The sequence below is a fragment of the Zophobas morio genome, unplaced genomic scaffold, assembly GCF_036711695.1.
Source record: "Zophobas morio isolate AGI-343-1 ecotype UQ-CSIRO unplaced genomic scaffold, CSIRO_AGI_Zmor_V1 ptg000024l, whole genome shotgun sequence".
In the NCBI taxonomy this organism is placed as follows: Eukaryota; Metazoa; Arthropoda; class Insecta; order Coleoptera; family Tenebrionidae; genus Zophobas; species Zophobas morio.
Window position 1 is genome coordinate 3,653,660 of NW_026972129.1, and position 21,035 is coordinate 3,674,694.

General features: G+C 32.4%; 1 protein-coding gene across 5 annotated transcripts in view; it reads right to left on the reverse strand.

Moving 5' to 3' along the window:
* Nmdar2 (NMDA receptor 2) overlaps nt 1-21,035 on the reverse strand; it is a 263,323-nt gene that overhangs the window by 185,849 nt on the left and 56,439 nt on the right. The window lies entirely within an intron of this gene.

The window sequence follows — 21,035 nt, forward strand, 5'->3', positions numbered from 1 at the left end:
AAGTTCCTGGTGCTGCGAAGCACCTCACGACAACCTTTATATTTTGAGACGGCCGTACCATAACTAAAACTTTATTTGAGATGTATTAATATTATTACTTTATGCGAAAAGCGGTCATGTAATTAAAATCATTACATTTTGTTAGTTAATTCTTTTAATTTTAGAAAAAATCGTAGTACGTTAAATAAACGTTTTATAAATGAGTGTATACGTAATATTATTAATCAAGTTGTGTGCGAATTGTTTTGCTTTACTAAAAGTGTAAAATTCTAATATATTGGTTCATCAAAAATTAAATTTATAATTATTGCTTATATATGTGTAAAATTTAATATACACCACATGTTGCCTTGTATTGATAAAAATGAAGTAGTTGGCATCAACTTTGAAACTATCCCGAGAAGAACGAATAAAAATACATGTAACATGTTTCAAATTAAAAAAATTGGTTCAAAGTTGTTTCGATAAAACTTTCCTCGCTTCTGAAGTACAATGAAACATATCCAGCATTTTCGAGTTGAGTTTTTCATTACACAATTTTGTGACGACATCATCAACATTTTTGCAAGGACACGTAGATCAACTTGGATTAGTGCAGTGTAATACTAAAAATAACAGTATTGTACTTCCAAAATTTTCTGGGAAAATGGAATGAACCGTTCCTGATTTAATCAATAAAGTAAATGGACTCATTCATTCATTTTTTAGACCCACCTGTTTAAGCAAACCTAAAAAAATGAATGCAATGATAAATCACAAGTAAAAACTCATCATATTTTGGATATTTTAGATAGGATTTATTCAGCAATACTTTGAGGTGACATCAACATTTTTAGAGGGGATGAGCAAATACATTTTAATGAAAAATTTACCATGCTAACGGTAGCTTTACAAAATCTCCAAGATTTCAATGCATTCGGTTGTGCAGTTCCTGATTAAATCAATAAAATAAATTCACGCATTCATAAATTTTTTGTCACCCTATATAAGCAAATCCAAAAAATATGAATGGAATGATAAATCACAAGTATAGACTCATCATATTTTGGACATTTTAGATAGGATTTATTTATTATTTATTTATTCAGCAAAATTTTGATTATCTGTCTCAATAAAAATCGGAACGGCAGAAAGACGGACAGTCGGATAGACAGACAGACAGACAGACAGACGGTAACGAGAGACATATTTCTTCGTACTGTAGGGGTCATGAAAGGTCGAGAAAACGTAAAAGTAGAGAGTCGGCCGACGGATTCGATTACAATACTTCCTTCGCTTAGGCTTGGGAAGTAAAAATATACATAGCAGATCGAGAAAAAATACTAAAAGTTATTTAGCATGAAATTAACTCACCTTTGAAATAGAATCAGTAGGTACATGTTACAACTTACTTTTGAGTAGAGATGTAACTAGTAATTACTGATATCATTATTATCATTTCTCTTATTACTCTGTCCAAAGAAATGTTGAAAACATTAAATAAACCGTTTCTGAAATAATAGAAAAGTATGGAGCTACCAGAGATCATACCCAGGATTTTTCACGCGTAAAGCAAACGTGCTCTATCACTGAGCTACAGAATGCACACTCTAAGAACGTTGACATTATGGTATTTGCAGAACAACTCTGCTCGTAAAAGAGCAGAGTAATAAAACCACAAAAAAAATTAATTTTAATCGATGTTTTGTGTCAAGTTGCTGCCTCTACAACTGGGGCGAATGATGAATTTTGTAGTCAGCGATTAATACCGAAAGTTACAATACAATTTTCATAAGAGTACACACAGATTTATAATCTGAGTTCCGTCGACTTAGTAGGTGTACGCAACATATCGATATTCACCTGAGTGTATTCCCTGACAATTCACTGGTCTGTTGTTCGGGACCTGGTCGTCCAAGCAGTATTTAAAGAATTATAATTAAACCTAAATAGCAACATATTATGATCGTAGCCCTGTTGAGGATAAATACCATCTATTAAAAATACTAAGGGCCGGTTTATAGAACAGCGAATTAAATATTTAATCCTCGATTAGTTTAACAGAGGATTAAAATGTGGAATATGAGGCCATGATTGGTTAAAACCTGCACGTTGCCTAGCGACGAACCTCAATTAAAAGTTAATGGCGAATTAACTTTAACTTCGCTTTCTGTAAATTGGGTCTAAATCCTTCAAAAATTTGCGTTGAATAGATTCAAACATGGTAATATAAATATTATATATAAGGTGATTGCGAAATACATGCAAAAAAAAATTGGGAATAGCTCACAATATGATTATGTCAATGGGTAAAATTCACGGTCCTAAGTGTCTAGAAAAAATTATTTGAAATTAAATGTAAATTGTTATAAGCGCCACTGGTAATGTTTCGTGACCTACATAATTACTACAATGAATGGGACAGGCGACTCTGATTAAGAACCAAAAAAGTGACTTTATCAGGCACTTTTTTAATCGCAACGTGAAATACACGAAAAGGGCCAGTCATCATCGAGCGGTCGGTAAAATCGGTGTATGGTGCAGTTTTCCAATGCAGAGTGTGTCGATATAGTAATTGGTGTGCGCGAACATTTGCATCAGTGGTACAGCATCTCCGAGCTCATGGTACCTTCATCCTCAAACTCTCGATCGTGGCCGTGATGGGACGGAAAGAAGAAATTGGATTTTCACAGCTTGTAGTGGATCCTACATTAAAAGAACACGGTCACATCCATACCATGTTGACAAAGTGCACGGTTTGGAGCCCGATGATTATCCACGTTGTGTAACTCACTTTTTGTCCGATGAAACTCCGCATGCTCGTCAACAAGTACGATTTCAAAAGACGGTTTTCGATAAATATGTATCGGTTGGATGAAGCAGTTAGTTTGTGGAAATCAACAGTGTCCAGAAATTATCGAAGAGCTTCAACAAGGGAAAGTGGCAGCCGCTACTCCGGTGTTTTTTTACCTATCAACACCTCTTGCGACGCTCTGACGCCTGTATTGCTAGTCAAGGACAATATTTTCAACATTTCTTGTAAAAAGGTAGTAGCATTCTAAGTTGCTCGTATTTTTGTTCCAATAAGCAATGTAAAGTCGTTGTGGCAAGAACCACACATCCGTCAGAATCAAAAGTTGATCATCAATTCATCATGAAGCATTATCAAAAAATTTTCGCACTGACCTTTAACGATGAATGAATAAATGAATGAACGAATGATAAGCAGCAAAAAGTCGGATTTACTTTTAATTGAAACTAAAAGTGTTTATGTCGTTTTTATTCCAACGTTTTTCCAACTCTGTTTACGATCTGTATCGAGGGTGGTTCATGGGAGTTTTGCCTCATTCGATTTTTAATTTGTTTTTTCTATATTTCGACTCTACTAGGGTGAGGGATGCCGTGGTTAACATTATTGCATATATTTCGCAGTCACCCTGTATATTATATTTTACACATTGATTCCGATTAACAAGATATGATCTAAACAAACAACATAATGCATCAGAGAATAAGCCATAACGTTTCAGTTTGGCTAACAGAATGAAGTGGTCAAAGGCCTTTTGGAAATCTGGATAGACAACGTCGACCTGACCTCGGTTATTGATTAATTCTGAGGTGAATTGACTAAAACATGCTAAATTGGTTACTGTAGATTTTTTTCCATAAATCCATGTTGAGAACTAGATATGAGATTTTTAACAGAGCCATAGATATGTTGATAAAATATAGATTCCAACACTTTAGAGAAGCAACACAGAAGAAAAATTGGGTGATACTGATTATTCTCTATATTGTTCAAATCGCCTTTTTTAAAAATTACTGAAACACAGGCAGTTTTCCATATGTTTGGGAAAGTTGAAGTTTTCAGAATTAAGTTGAAGATACCATGTAGGGGTTTAGCAAAGCCGTAAGCACAATCTTTAACAATGAAGCAGGGAATATTATCGATGCCTTGAGTAAAACTATCTTTGCATCTCTTTAGAGCGGTTACAATCTCCTCTTCGGTAATCAATGGAATGGATATATTAGTATTGTAGTCATTAAAGGAAAGATCAATATTAAGATTATCTACATCTGAATGAATAAAAACACTACTAAAAAATGATGCAAAGGCATTCACAATTGAAGAAGGAGTGGAAAATGCAGTGCCGTTGTGTTTCATGATTCCTGGTATACGTGAGGAGCCTTTTCTCAGTTGAATGTAAGCCCAAAATTTGCGGGGATCGTTGGTAAATGAGGTTTCAAGTTTCAATATAGCGTTGGTAGGCTTTCTTAATTAGTACTTTGGAACGAGAGCGATAGTGTACAAATAAGTTTTTAAAATATGCAGAGTTGAGCTTTTTTACTTTGTTGAATATTTTGGATTTTAGGCGTAAGCAATTTATAATTTCACGATCAAACCAGGGAAGGTAGGAAGACAAATTACGTTTGTGGTGTTTCAAAGGGACAGATGCAGAGAATATATCGTGTAACTTTACGTATAGTTTAGAACATACATCATTGACATCATGAATGTTACCTAAGAATTAATATCGGTTTCGAGGAGCATTCCATAAAGAAAATTAGCTTTCCTAAAGTTGAATCATTTCGAACTAGTATTTAATAGAAATGGAACAATTATAGGTTTATCAATCAAAAAATCAATTTCCAATGGCGGATGAAAGAAATTTTCAGATAGAAGAGGAAAATTATATTTAGTTACTAAGCAATTAAAACTACAAAATATTAAGTCTAAAATATGATCATGAGAATTAACTATTGTATTGTAATGAATGTAATTGTGAATTTAAAGCATTCGAGAATTTATTAAAATTCCCAGTACTAAATGAGGAAGTACTGAAGTCGCCAAGAAACATAACATTATCGTGGTACGTAAAATCTAGGTTATTAAGAATATCTAGAAACAGTTCATAATCATCAAATCTAACTGACGGGGGAATATAAGTAACAAAAACGAATTTTGACACCAATAATATCTATAAATGAAGAAATATTAGAGAAATAAGTATGTTGTATCGATTTCAGTTACTGAGAAAGCGTTTTTTACGGCCAAAACTACTACACCTCCTCTTGTTAAATTTGTTGAAATTAAATCTCTGTCTTTACGAAAAACAGAATATAATTATTAGAAAATAGTTTTTCATTACTAAAATGTCCGCAGTAAGCCAAGACTCGGTTAACTCGATCACATCATAATTTGAACAAAAATTATGATGTGTTATTATAAAAATCAAGACCTTTGGATTTTAAGTCTCGTACATTTTGATAGTAACAGTGAAAATTGTAATTGGGTATCTCGGCTAGTTTAAAGAAATTATTTTGGATATTCCTTTAACGTAACGAATAGTTAAATTTGATTCATATTATGCTTTAATTAAAAAATATAAAAAAAAAATAATAAAATGTTGGATATTTTTGTCGGTAATATTGTAACATTTACCTGACGTTTCTAAAATTTAATTACTTGTTCGCTTACTGGTTTTTAGTGACCGAAATTCGTCAGCATGTCGTAATAGTACACAATTAAAAAAAAAGTGGAAATGGTCACTGATGGATACATTAAAGGCTTATCGACAGCAGCGAAATTGCGCAAAATTTTGCTGCAGCATACCCACATCATCCCATACTCGGCAAGAGCACAATTTAAACATTTTATGGCAAATTTATATGTACATAAACACATATTCTTTTGTCAACTGTAGAAATAAAAAATTTCAGTGATTTTTTTCTTCATTTATGTTTCAATTCCATCAGTTTGTTTCTTTTCTAAAAACTGCAATAATAGGTATTTAATGATTAAATTAAATTATGCTGTCAAAAATGACAAGTTAAAATGATAAGTCCAAAAAGTTCTATGATACAGTCGTTGCCAAAAAATTTTGGACTTCCGTGTCATATCACTGTCACTGTCACAATGTGTGAAACACCTTTTAAGTACGTATCATAACCTTATTTTTTAGTTTTGTCATTTTTAATACTGCGGGTACACTAACATTGGATACGATGTGACAAATCTTTTAATCTTAAACGTCAAAGTGCCAATAACGCAAAATGAAATGGAAATTAAACTAGAACTTTAAGGCGGTAAGACTATTTTCATCGCAAAAATCGTCTCTGAGTTTTCATTCTGACACAAGTTAACATGAGGTCTACAATATAACATGGGACAGAAATAGTAGTGGATTTATTACGATCTGCAACACTGATATTGACAGTTCATGGCAGTGACAACTGAGAAACATAAAAAAACCACTTGCGCATATTTTAATTTTTACAAAATATTTTATGATTTCTGCATACAGCAATACAGTTTTAGGAGTTTTATAATAATGTAAAAATTCAAGGTGAAATAAAATGTACGCAAAAAATGTATTAAAACATTTCAAATAAAACTTCATTTTAAAAATAACATCGAGTTAAACAGCTTTTGATACTAATTTAAGCTAATAATATATACCTTTACAACAAAAAATTATCAGGAAAACCGTCTCCAAGAATGATAACATTGATAACCTTAAGGTGTTTAACATCTTATTGTAGGTTCACCTAATTGCTTATGTAATGCCACTAAGCACCTAGTGAATTTAACAAATTTTTAAATTAATCTTCATAGAACCCGAATTACATTTAATGAACATTGAAAAAATATGGGAAGGTAAATCAGAACAATATTACTAAGTATGCAACTTAAGACAAAACATCTACAAAAATGTTGTATGAAAATACATACCATTTTTAGTTCTTTTTGAAGAGCGACACGGTATGATAATTATATTATTCCTTGAGGATACAAAAAAAAAAAAACAAACGTCAGAGCATTTCCCGTATTGCAAATACCACCAAGAAAACTCCAATTTTGCGTTTTTCATTTCTATGTAACAAATAAAATAATTCATTCAATCAATTCATTAAGATCTACCATCAACAGCAATCGTTTGTCAAACAGTTGGCTCTTCCTAGACAATACACTATTGTACCATATTTTAAATACAGTAAAGTATTAGAGATCACAATAATATAATCGTGCATCAATAATAATTATAAAATACAATAATAGTTTAGATAATTCGATAAAAAATTAAATAAATTGTTGTTTAAAGGAACTGAAGCGTTTTTTGTATTTAAGTTTAATTCCAAATTAATACTTCAAAGTTTAGTGAAAGGAGTCATAGTGATCTCGCTTATATCGTCCACAATTTTTCTTCGTAAATAAAAAACTGTCACTTCCAAAACTGATCAAAAGTTATTTCGACAGAACTTTCGCCCTCGAAATATAGTCGAACGAATCCCTCCTCTTTGAAAAAACATGAAATATTATTATTATTATTATTATTATTATATTATTATTTAGCCATCCTAACAGATAAACCATTTATAAGGATGGGAAAGAATTAAGAAAAAAAAAAAAGAGAGAAAATTAATTCAAAATTATAAACGCAAACTTTTAATTTGGCGGATACTGCTGTTGAATAGGTCAAAATGATTTCTGTATAAATTATAGTTACGACACATAGTGACAATAGGTGAAAACATATGTACGTTTATTCTTGAAAATTCAACGTAAAAACATTTTTTAAATTAATCTTCATAGAACCCGAATATAAAGTATATAAATATAAAGATGTATGGTCAATTTCTCAGAACATGCTTAACTTCGACTGTTTATGTTTACAGTTCGAAAGAATTCAGCTATTAGCACGTTTTGTGTTAAAAGAAAATGAATGTCTAGACAGTCTAGAGTAAACACTCATGAATCTGAAGAACTCCGACAAAATTGTAAGATGGCATAATCGTATGAATTCCCCGCTATTCTATCGGGAAACTAAATGAGTCCAACAGGTCAATTATTTTTTATAACATTTTTTTACCAGAATGTTCGAGGGATCTAAAGCACATGAATTCTATACAAACTGTTGTGATAATTCGTTTGACGTCCTACTGTTATCTGAAACATGGCTGAATGATTCCGTTTATAACCCTGAATTATTTCCTTCGGGCTAGAATGTATAGTAGCAACGTTTCATTTGTGAACAATGAAATTTTATGATGTTTTGGGCCACTTAACTTCACAGCGGTTCATATCCACCATAAATTGCAATTTTAAAACCGAGCAGGTAGACGACCAGTCCTAATCTGAGAGGTTCTTAGCGCATTTTACCTACCTTTCTCTTGGTTGAATAAAGTTGACGCGTGCCAAGCCGGAAAGATACTCAGTAGGTGAACAGCTTAGCCAACCCCTCGTATTGACATTGTAAAATTTTATTGTATACAAATGAAACGTGGTTATTATACGTCGCTGTGACAGAAAATTTTCGGTTGTTTGAAGAAGCCGAAGCGGGGAGTTTTAAATGCTCTTACGGATGCTATTATGTTTAAATCTGTGGATACTGTGCATATCACTGATCTAGTACTGCTTATTGATATAGAACGCTATTTTGGTGGATGATTTTAACCTGCCCCGCTTTGCAAGCTCTGATTCTGTTGGTTGCACTAAATGCATAGCTCTTCAAGAATTTTGTAATGTTACCGAATTAAAACAATACAATTCTGTATTTAAGAACTTTGGCAAACTACTAGACATGACACAGAAATAGTTGTGCACCATACTACTCCTGAATTGCTGCCTGAGGACAAGTTCATCCTGCACTGCAGATAAATCTAGAACTGGCTGTGCGATGTGCGATATACGATGCTTCGCTATGGCCAAGTACTCGTATAGACAATACGACTTCAAGCATGCAAATCTTGTGAATCTATACCATGAATTGAGTTTCTTAACCAACTTAACGAATAATTCCCCTTGCGTCAACGCAACGGTCACCACTGATAAAGCATTACATGAGATTAAAAAACTTCCACAGAAAGAAATGGGCGAGAACGAGGAATATCAGTCTCCTATTTGAATTTAAACGATTAAGGGCTCTGACTAAACGTTATACATCTGAAGCTTATACTAAATATTTGGCGGATATTGAGAATACTCTACAATCAAATTCAACTGACAAGGGTTCCTAGGCAATTAACAGATAATAACCAAAGTGAATATGCCGATTCGCAGGAAGTAAGTACTTAATACTTTTCCAAAGAACTTTGTGTTTTTTCTACAGACAACTTTACAGCTCCCAATTCGGCATTTACATTCAAACTCCCTTTACAATCAAGTTTAATTCAGAGAATGATCTTGTTCCCATCGGTGAAGAAGCAATACCAATTTTTTTGGATCGGGATTGTAGATCTCTCCTCGCCAAGCCCATTGCCATGATCATCAATCTGTCGCTGCGTTCAAAAATTTTTCGAAATCGATAGAAAAGAGCTAGGGTTACACCTATACTCAAGACAAGGAATGGACACCTATTAGATAATTACCGTCCAATTTTTATTCTTTCGAACTTCTCTAAAGTGCTGTTAAAATTTATTTACGTTAAAAGTATACCATATTATCTTTCCTTACATCAGTATGGTTTCATACGAATGTACGAATAGGTCTTGCACAATCAAACTGTCGGTTATTATTCATGATTTAGCGATGGCGACGAATGCAAAGGCCCAATTAGACGTAATATAAATTATATCGATTTTTCAAAAGCTTTCGACTCAATTTGTCACACCATGTTAGTCCAGAACCTTAGTAATTTTGGTTGCCTGAGTCCGCTTTTAAATTTTCTCCAGTCGTATCTTTTATTTCCATTTCCGTCCCCCAAGGGTCAAATTTAGGACCTCTTTTATTCATCATACATGTTAATGATTTAGGTAAGTGCTTAACTTGTTCACGGTTAGGATTCGCAGATGATCATAATGATTCCATTACTTTCTCTATGGAAGATATTCAAATGCTGCAAGTCAACATCATGTTTGTTTGGAGCATTGCTCACAAACTCCCTCTAAGCCTAGATAAATATTTCTACATTTCTTTTTCTCGTAATCACACACAGATCATTTCATCATAACGGGACGCTCTATCATAGTGAAGAAAAATTTTATAAAAGACCTAGGTGTAATTTGTAATCCTCAACTTACGTTCAATCTTCGTATACAAGAACTTGGAAATGCTAGAGCATCCATACCGTCAAATCCCTCTCCATTACATACGTCCTAACTAAATTAGAATATGCCTATCTAATTTGGTATCCAAATTATTTATCACAAATGGCGTTTACCCTGAGCGGGGAATTAGTATGGACAAGTTACTCAGCAGACATATGCCTCTCCCACACAAGTGATGACAGTGTGCAACGAGACTCTTCCAGAATTATAATGTGCAAGTGTAGTAATCAATTAATAGAGAATATCTTCATCTCATAAAATATTATTTTATTCTATTTATCAGTTATTTAGCAAATATACAGGGTGTTATTGAAAGGTACGTACAACAAAATGGACAGTTCTTCGCAAAATCTAAGAAGTCGGAAAAACTTATTTTGTGTTATCAAAATTATAAGGGGAAAATTAACCCTTATCCAACCTTTTTAGACGCTACTGAAGGATAAATAGGTAAAATTAATTTATTTTAGTAAATCCTAGCAACTGTAACAATAAAACTTTTGTCAAAACTAAATGTTGCTATAGAAACGAAAGATGATCTTTTTATCAGAGGCGTACAACGAATTTGGACATAAATTTTAATAATTTTTATCTCTAAAAGGAGAACACTTTTACCTGAACTTTTTTTAACTTTTAGCACCTATACTTCGAGACCAATTACCGATTTTATTTTGTACGTACCTTTCAATAACAGGCTGTATAGTGTTCAGAATTACTTTTCTGGCTTTGTTTTTAAATTTTGTGTTTCATTATTCATTATAAATAAATGAAATGTATTAATTTTCTGTTTGATCATTGTGTATGTATTTTCTTATTTTTATCAGATAACTAAGTATTACCTGTGGGGCAAAAAGAATATTTCTTTATTTCTTTATTTATTAATTAATTAATTTATTTATTTATTTTGGGGGGTGGACATAAACAGACAAATTTTGATTATCGATTTATCATGATTCCACTAACCTTAAAATGTTTGCAACATTTCACAGGATTCGGTTTGCAATTTCAAAGTTAAATTGTCGAATGTTCTTATACGATTTTAATTTTTTTCCAAAAAACTAGATGTGTAGAACACAAACTCACCACAGATTCATAAATCACACATGCAGGAGTATGTTATGTTATAAAATTTAAAGAACATCATTCGCCAATATTCTAAGATACGATGGCATTTGGGAATATACGAATGTACGAACAAACGAATAAATTTTGATTGGCGATTTATCAATACTTCAAAGTTAAATTCTAAAATATTGTACACAATTTTGATTTTTTTTCTCAAAAATCTTGTTATCCAGAGTAAAAACTCGACACGGATGCATAAATATGTCGTCTTATTAAATTTAAAGAACTTTCATTCGACGAAACTGTAAAATGACATAATTTTTTAAGGGGCATAAACGAAAAAAAATTGTTTAAAGATTTACAATGCTTACGAAGACCTTAAAACTTTTGCGAGATTGCAGAGCAAAATTAAATTGCACAATATTTTTATACAATTTAAGTTTCTGTGATAACCCCCATAAGTTAAAATAAAGATATTTGTGGATCGTTAAAGTATGGGTAAAGAAGTATGATATGCGTTTGTTTCAAGTAAGTTTTCCCATTACAAAATTTTTGTGATGACGTCATCAACACTTTATCAAGGACGCAAATATCAACTTGAATACAAGTAGTGTAATATCAATAATAAGAGTACTGTATACACAAATTTTCGGGGTGTGAGCCGTTTTTGATTTGAACAACAAAATAGACTGCCTCATTCATTAATCTTTTTAAGTATGTATAAGTAATTCTAAAAAAATTTAATGCATTCACAAACCACAAGGATCGATTCAAAATATTTTACATATTTTAGATATGATTTATTTGCCAAAATTTTTAGAAGCCGTCATCAATTTTTTAGGAGGTGATAAACGGATAAATTTTGGTGAACGATTTACAAAGCCTATGACAACCTCACAACGCTTGCAAGATTTCAGAGCATTCGGTTTTCCAATTTCAAATTATATTAAAATGCAAAATGTTATACATTTTTAATTTTTTTTCCAAAAATCTGAATATCTAGGGTAAAAAATTAACACGGATTAATAAATGACAAATGGAGGAGTATAATATTTTATAAAATTGAAATAAATCTACCATTGTGAATTTTGGAGATGAAGTCATCCGATTGTTGGTGGAGGTGATTAGATAAATTTTAGTTAGCGTTTTGCCATCTACACGTTATTCCTAACATGCAAAAAATTTGACAACTATCGGTCCGGTAGTTTTGAAGATTATAAATGAGAGTACTCCCAGACAGAACAAAACATAAATAAAGAGGTATACGAACTCTCAACATTGCTGTTCCATCCTTTTGTATATATGTATAGCAGAATAATACATTAATACTTAATAGACTGTAAAATATCAATGAATTTGTTTGTCGATATGGTTGAATTCACCAATAAGTGAAAACACTGTTCAACGTGGGCTGTGAACCGTAAAGTTTCTGCTCATAAGCTACGATGGCCTATACATGTAATTTATAGCTAATAAGCATTCACGTTCGGTAGAAGTAGCTAACAGAAAGTTTTCTGTGGTTAAGTTGCAATCTTAAGATCACTAGAAATTAAAGATTGGTATCAACTGTCTAATTTTGTAATTCAAATGTCAAATCTGAATTGTCTGGAAAAAAACGAAGTTTTTCTAATTTCAACACGCTTCGTTTGAAGAAAATCCTTAAATACAGCGTGGAAACAATTTCCACAAAAGTGGTCACGAGAAAGCCCATTTTAAAGGAAAAGAAACAAGAAATATTTCGTGGTTTTCAAAAAATTACAGAGAAAAATAGACAATCTTTGGGTAAAACGCAAACAGTTAAACTGGTGGCAGAAATATTTTCCGTAAAGTTCGCTGGTGTTCTCGAGTGTTTTTCGAATTTTAAAATAATACCGATACAACGGCGTCGGTGCCGTTAATATTATACTCAGAATCAGAAAGACGACTGCCCAGATTTATATACCTACATGCTTTGTTGGGTCCGCCCTACAATTGGTTTTTAATTTTATATAATCGTTATTGTTTTGTAAACGCGAAAATACTCGGCTTGGAGAATAATTGTACATAATACACGTATAAATTTAGATTTCCGAAGGCGAAGTTTTTCACATTAAATAGCTACCAGAATCAAATTTCTAAAGCGGTATCTCTAATTGCGTGATAGTGGTGAAGATTTACTTTTCATTTTCTTGGATGAGACATGGATACACCAAAACGAATCCATGGTAAAATTGTGGATCCATGATGATGACATCGAAGCTTGTCCTCCTAAAATAACTAGTGAAGGGAAAAGATTCACAATTTTACATGCGGGTTGCTCTTTGGGCTTTTAGAGGGATACAATTTTCTCCTGGATTCAAAAATAGATTCAGCAGATCACCACAAAACCATCACATTTTCGATATTTGATATTTACTTACTTACATGTCACATTTTTGATACCTACTTTCTGACATTCCAATTATACATTATACACTAGAACAATTATGTCCGCAGTTACACAGCTTAAAAAAAAAAGTTACCAAATCTAGTTACATCTACCGAACGTGAATTCCTTATACACAGATCAATTTAAACTAAAATGTTTTATACAGGGTCATTATAAAATATTGTAGTCGAAGAAGGCCATGACTTTGGTGACATTGTGTGCCGCCTTTTTCAGTTTTGTGGAAAGGATTACACTAATATTGGAATTTTTATTTTTAACGCCACATTAGTATGACATTAGCGGCTGCACTGTTTCAACGCTTCATCAAATTCTGTCAGATGTCAATAATTTTTTCGTTTGTACCGATTACTTGTACGTTTTCCCACACTTTGTGCGTTAATTGACTTATCTTGTTTTCATTTTTGCTGTCTTCCCCTTTGTTAGAACTTTAATAAGTGTCTCAAAAAACAGTTTTTATCAAAACTACAGATCATTGTGGAATAATCTCAGGTAATGAACACAGAGGAATAACTATGGTCAGTGTTACAAATGATTTTTTTAGTTCTTTGGAGCAATCATCATGCCCTATTACCGTAATGGGATGTTAAATGAGGATGGGGATGGAGTGTACTCTGTGGAGGCGTCTAAAAACGAGTATCTGGTGAAATGTTCTGTTGTCATTGATGAAGAATCTTTGAAGACGCTATACGGCGAATTATGGCCAGATTTAACGACACTGGTAGCGTTTCTAAGTGAAAACCGACGGGAAGACCTCAAGTTAGTGAAGACGTTGTTGAAGATTTAAGGATGAGAATGGAACAAAGTCCGAATAAAGCTTTGTCAAAAATCTTTACTGTCCGGAGTACCATACAGCACATGTCAGAAAATCGTAAAAGAGAAGTTACATATGCCTCCATACAAGATTTCGTTGGTTCAGGAGCTGCAACCAGCTGATTTTCCTCGCCGCATTGGGTATTGTCGTTGGTTTCAAGCTGATATGGACGATAACGGGATTCTCGATTTGTCGTTTTTTTCTGATGAAGCCTGGTTTCATCTGTTAGGCTATGTCAACTGACAGAACTTCAGAATTTGGTGTATAGAAAATACTCACGCTTTTGAAGAAACACCATCACACGCAATCAGAGCTGTTCAGTACTTCAAGTAAAAGTACTTGAAGTAATACTTCAAGTACTTTAAGTATTTCAAGTACTTTACTTGAAGTACTTTTATGTTTAGGTACTTGGTACTTGGTACTTGAAGTATTTCTAAAATGTACTTGAGTTTAGTACTTGATTTTGCCAAGTACTTTACTCCAAGTACTTCACTCAGTATTTTAAATACTCTTGAATTACTTGAAGTATGAAAGTGGAAATTTCAAATACTTTAGTCTCTATTTTACGAAGTTTTCACATCTCAAAATAGGGTCTGTTAAATACTTGAAGTTATTAATTCAATTATTTGATTAGATGTATTTTTATAGTAAAATCGTGTTTGTTTCCTGTGAGGTTATATTTTGATCTGTGATTGTGGATATCTTATCCACAATATGACGTACATTTCATAGGTACTTGCATAATGCCGATAGATAGGTAGGTAAGAAAATTAATGTCATAAATATGTCATTTGAGAGTGGATGTAAAATTTTCAGCGATGTAAAGTTGTGAATATATGAATTTTGTCTTTTTTGTATTTTGGTCTGGAACTTAACTTTGCGGGTAGTTTTTCAGTACCTTCCCGGTACCCCAAAGGGAATCGGGTTTGTTGACGTACCTGCTAAAGTGCAAGGTCGGATTTGGAAATATTTGAGAAATGATTCAGTACTCGTTCAAAAAGATATTTATTCTTTCATTAGTTTCTTAACCCCGCCGTGTATTTGTCAGTAAGAAGCCTGGTCAGGGCGGAGAACTCGGCAGGGGATTATCCCTTTTATTATAATAGCAATAGCTGATGGCAGGTACAGACTTTCATATTTGCCTCTCCCTCCTAGAATTTAAACACAATTTTATGTTAAATATTTTGCAGTTTAATTTTCTTTATCATGTTAGACACTCGTTTTTTACCAAATTTTCTTTTTTTGTTTATACATGGTTCAGCCATATAAACTTAGTTTGTTATTACTACTTATATTTTCTCACATTACAGTTTCAAATAATTTGTTAAATTGTGTGAATTATTTGAACACCAACAATTTAAAAAGACGTAATGCAGAAAAACAATGATTTTAAAAGTCACACTAATTAGTGTCATTTATCTTTCCTGTGCGGATTTTATTTATTACCGTACAACAACTTTACGTTTTGCATTGCATCGCTTATTACATAAACCCAATATTGTTCAAAATGAAATATGTTTTGTGAAACTCGGCTCGTAGTACCAATGTTTTTTGTAATCCAGTTGATACGACCGTGATTGTATGGTTTTGATGAGTACCGAATTGTACTTTGATATTGCTCGAAGGACCTTTGTTTTGTTGTGTGCGAAATAATAGACAGCGTTCGGTTTCGATGTTTAAATACAGGACGGTTACAGAAGTACTGAATTTACATTTGTATTTACAATATCAGGTAAAGATACCCAAAAGGGTCAGTGGCCCCTTCCGTAAATGGAACAAAACACATATTCACATTATAAAAAAAATACAAAGTTAATGAAATTTGCGATTAGTTAGTATAATTGCCTAGATAAATACACCCCTACGAAATATTTTAACAATAATAAATTTAGTACATATTTACCTGAATTTTCGCAAAAGCCGTTGTTAGGCATTCCCTGAAGTCATTGTAGTTATCAGTTACTAATGTCATCTTCTTTGGGTTTTCAGGTAAAAATAAAAAATAAGCCAATCGAAAATGTAAAGGAAAATTTTGAAAGTATTGTGGCATTAGAGGAACAAAATTTTGTATAAATGGACGGAACAGCATTACGAACCTATTATTTGTGATTTGTCAGTGTAAAGTTGCACACTTAGTTAGACAAACATTGTAGTGATTAGTGTTTACTATTTAGTCACTCTAGTATTTAGGTTAATTTAATAATTTTTAGAATAGTAAATACGTAAGTGGTAGATAGATATATTCAGGAATATGGGGCATTCATTCCAAGAAAATTCTCAGCATTTTTGGTAACCGCAAAAGTAAAAAACGACTAATTACTTTGATCACCTTGATATTTTTCAAGAGTTATAGTTTTCGCTGAAAATGGACTCTCGTTTTAGGCATTTTATTTTTTATTTAAAAAATTCATACATTTTTTTTGAAAATGCAACATAGTGACTTAAACATTTTTATGTCACGAGCATGTATATGTATCGCACTGCTCTTAAAATTTTTTTCTGAAAAATTTCACTTTCAGAAATCCGGCCCTGTGCACTTTCACAGTGGGTAATGATTAAGGGTGCTGTAAACTGCCCACAAACTTAAACACGGAACCGGTTCATAAAATTCATATATTTTTAACACAACTTTATTAAAAAATCAGAACGTTTTGGTGGTGAACCAAAATTCAAAATATAAAAAAAAGTCAACAGAAGCCTGAGAAAATACCATACAGCGCCGATGTTTTTGTTATAAATTAATAGTAAGCATACATAGACAACGCCGTCATGTATTTTATTTTAAATTTTAAATTAGAAATAGACGTTAATTTTGTCGAAGGCATTGTGTCAACAGAAAGATGTAAAAGTATTTCAAAAGAATATTGTTTATAAATAACATAGTATTATTAATAAGTGAGCTACCATTCTGCATTTAAGTTGATGCTTATGCAATTTTTTATGTGGCGAAGTATGTATTATTGTATACTTAAATTCTGAGTATTAAAAAATTCAGTTCTAAAATATATTAAGCTTTTTTAAAAAAACAGGAAAAGTTATCTAATTCTACAGTATTTCAAATAATTAGAAAGTACTTGAAGCATTTTCAGTACTTCAAGTATTTGTAAGTACTTGAAGTATGCCTCCAGTACTTCAAGTACTCGTAAGTACTTGAAGTAATGTACTTGGCTTGTACTTCAAGTACATCTGAAAAGTACTTGATACTTGAAATACTCTTGCTGAAAGTAAGTACTTGGTACTTTACTTGAACACTATTTCAAGTAGTACTTTGTACTTGGTACTTCAAGTACTTTTTTTGAGTACTTTGAACAGCTCTGCACGCAATGAAGGTTGGTGTGTGGTTAGCTGTTTCCAGACGACGATTCATAGGCCCGATACTTTTTCAAGTAAATGAATGTGATCAATAAACAAAATTGGATGTAGAAAGTGTATGTAGGTACTGCAATAAAGTTTTTTATTTTCAGTAACTTTCATTTTTCTTTCGGTGTTGGTTGCATTCTCTTATTTTAAAACTTACTTCAACTTACTGTTTAGTAATAATTGTAATTTTACTATTAGGAAGGTTAAAAATCTTTATTAAACATTCTGTTGTTTCAAGAGGTCTCGTAATCATCTACAGAACTCTTAACACTATGCTCCTGAAATTTTATTGGTTTTTTCATCTTTTTTGTTATAGAAATTTTGAAAAATCTTGATATTAGGATCGCCATGTGGGCGTGTTTTGGGTAGAACCTCTTTGACATTCCTGTTATGCAGATCTGGCATGTTTCAGATATCTAGAAACTGCAAAGCTGAAGGTAATGTTTGGACATAGCAGTTTTCACCTATTGTAGGGATGAAGATCAAGGCTTTCAGTTGTGTTTTTTCAAGAGAAAAGCACCGGTCACAAACCATGTCTGCACAATATTTTGACGATTCCTTACAATTTACAAACAGAACTTTCGCGGGATCACAACTTTGGCAAAATTATTTACTGCAAAAACTCATTAGGTACTCATTGTCATTTTAAAACAGTGGTAGTGTTCGTTAACTGTGATAAGACTTGCTCTGCCATTGTCCATTACGTGATTTTTCACAATTTTTACCTTCAGGGTACCTATAAAAATGTAATTTTTTAATTAATTACCGTGTTCATTGGTTTCGCTAAATTTAACGTCACTTTTTGGATTTCATTATTTGAAAAATTATTGCTTCTTTGCAAAACAGACCAGATGATTTATTCTATTCAACTCCAATCGACTTTCCAAGGTGTAATTCATGACAAAGCCCTTAAACGTTTTTCTGACAATTTACAATTTTTGAAACTGAAATGTATTGCAGTGGCGTTCACAAATGCTCGATAACACTGCAACCCTTAATGCTCTGGCCTGGCGTATTTTCGTGTCTATTTAAAATGAAATTAAACCGCAAACCTGGCATATCACTTTTTTGACACATTTGATAGATTTGTTTCGACGTTCGTGACATTTCAAAAGAGTTGAAATCATTTTGGTGATTAGCGGCACGAGAAAAATTTCAATTGTTTTTCATAGGTGAGTTGACTACAGTATTTTATAATGACCCTGTATAATGTAAATCTATACGATTTTTAAAATAATTTCATTAATTACTTATGTATGTAATTTACCTTTGTGTATTGTAATTATCACTGTTTAGATTTCATTTGTTAATGAGTGCTTTTTGGGATAATGTGTCAATTGGTTTTGTGGGTTATTAATTAACAACAACTAGGAGGATATAATATATTAGAACAAAAACATAAAAACATGATTTCCCAATCTTCGTTATGTCCAGAGCCAGGATAAGACGCAGCGATAACAACAGTGGTTCTGCTTAAATTTACAAAAGTAATAATTACAAAAAATTGAATGTTGTGACCACAACAAATTTACTGAGTACCATTTTGTAGAGAAAACAAATACGAGCCCTAACAACTAAATATTGGGACACAAACAAATTCTCAAAAAAATCCGGTACATATTTTTGATATCATTCAATTCGTTTGGACTAAATGCAAATTTTGCATGGGCATCTATTTTGGCAGAGAGTGAGGTATTTTGCAAATTAATAAATTTTCTTAGAGCGCAAACATTGTCACCTAAATAAAAAATGTGCAATTTTTGCTGACATTTAAATGTTGGGACACCCGAGAAAATTTGCTAAGTATACCATCGAAATACAAACGCAGTGGCTGGTAAATGCTGCCATTATTATAGGGATTGTAGCATTTCATACTAGTGTTGGTTTCACTTAGAAGAAAATAGTTAGTGGTGGGCTAATTTTAGTAAAATTTCTGAAAATAATAATTTCGCAGTACTGCATGGGAAAATCGATAAGACAAAGTGAAGATTTGTTCTAAATAGCTTAGTCGTCGATGGTAAACATCGTAAAATATTACGCAGACAGAGGTACCATAGGAATAAAAGATAAAATTCCTGGTAGGCCACCACTTGTGAAGCCCCGTGATCAACCACAACTAATGAAAATTTATAAAAGTGGACGACGGAGTGCTTCAAGAGAAATTACTACTTGCTGGAATAGCGATAACCAACTAAATGTTTCAAGACAATATTGTCGCGAATGGGTACACAAATCAGGCTTTGGTTTTTACATTGTAAATCTTAAATAAAGCTATCTTTGATTGACTTTATTATTTATTTATATTATGTTAGGCTAAAGTAAAACCACAACTAAAAACTGCCCATAAGAAAAATTGGTTAATATGACCAAAATAAAAATTGGAGAAAAGTAGTATATAACGCTGAGTCCAAATTTGATGTATGGGTGAGATAATAGTCGAAAAAGAGTTATTGAAATAAAAAAGGAATTTTAATATGGATTATCTTAAACAATCAGTCAAGTCTGCAAGCGGAAAAACGGTTTGGGGGTGCATGTCAATTAACGGAATTTAAAGACCAGTTAACAACGTTCATGGAAGGGAAATTACAAATTCAAACAAATGTCAAGAGACTTTGTAAAAAAATATTAACAACTTCTGAAGCAGTCTATCCTGTTGATATTTATATTTTTCAACAGGATGATGCTTCAAGTTACACACCTACAACACTTATTACAAAGAATAATAATATAAATGTTTGCCCTGACCATCGAATTGCCCAGATTCTAATCTAGTAGAAACGGTATGGCGTGAAATAAAAAAATATTTAGGAAATCATCCATAACAAGCGATTGTCAATCTTCAACACGAAATTTAGCGAGTCTAGGATACGGTAACAACTCCTGTGTATTGCAGAAAATTAGTTGAAAGTATGATGGCAAGAATTCCTGCAGTTATTAAGGCAAAAGGAGATATGACCAGTTACTGAATTTGCTGTGTCCCAATATTTATGTGTCACAAAATGTTACGTTGTTTTAGAGTTTTATGTCACTGTTTGAGTTAGAAATCAGTTTTTGTTGTGCTGTAAACATTAACAGTTTTGCAAAACGAAGTAATTTTAAAATTTTAATTATCTAAAATAAATTACATTTTTGTTAAAAAGTTTGGTGATTTTTTTATAAAAATTTTTTGTTGTCCCAATATTTAGTTGTTAGGGCTCGTATACTGTGAAACCGGAATCGAAGTAACCGAAGTTATGCTATCAAATTCTAAGCACAGCTTCCTATTTTGTAATGCGTGGAGTCGTCACTGGCAAAACTATATTTTCCGCCGTGCTCTGGTTATAACGTTTCTTCATTGTTCTTACTGAC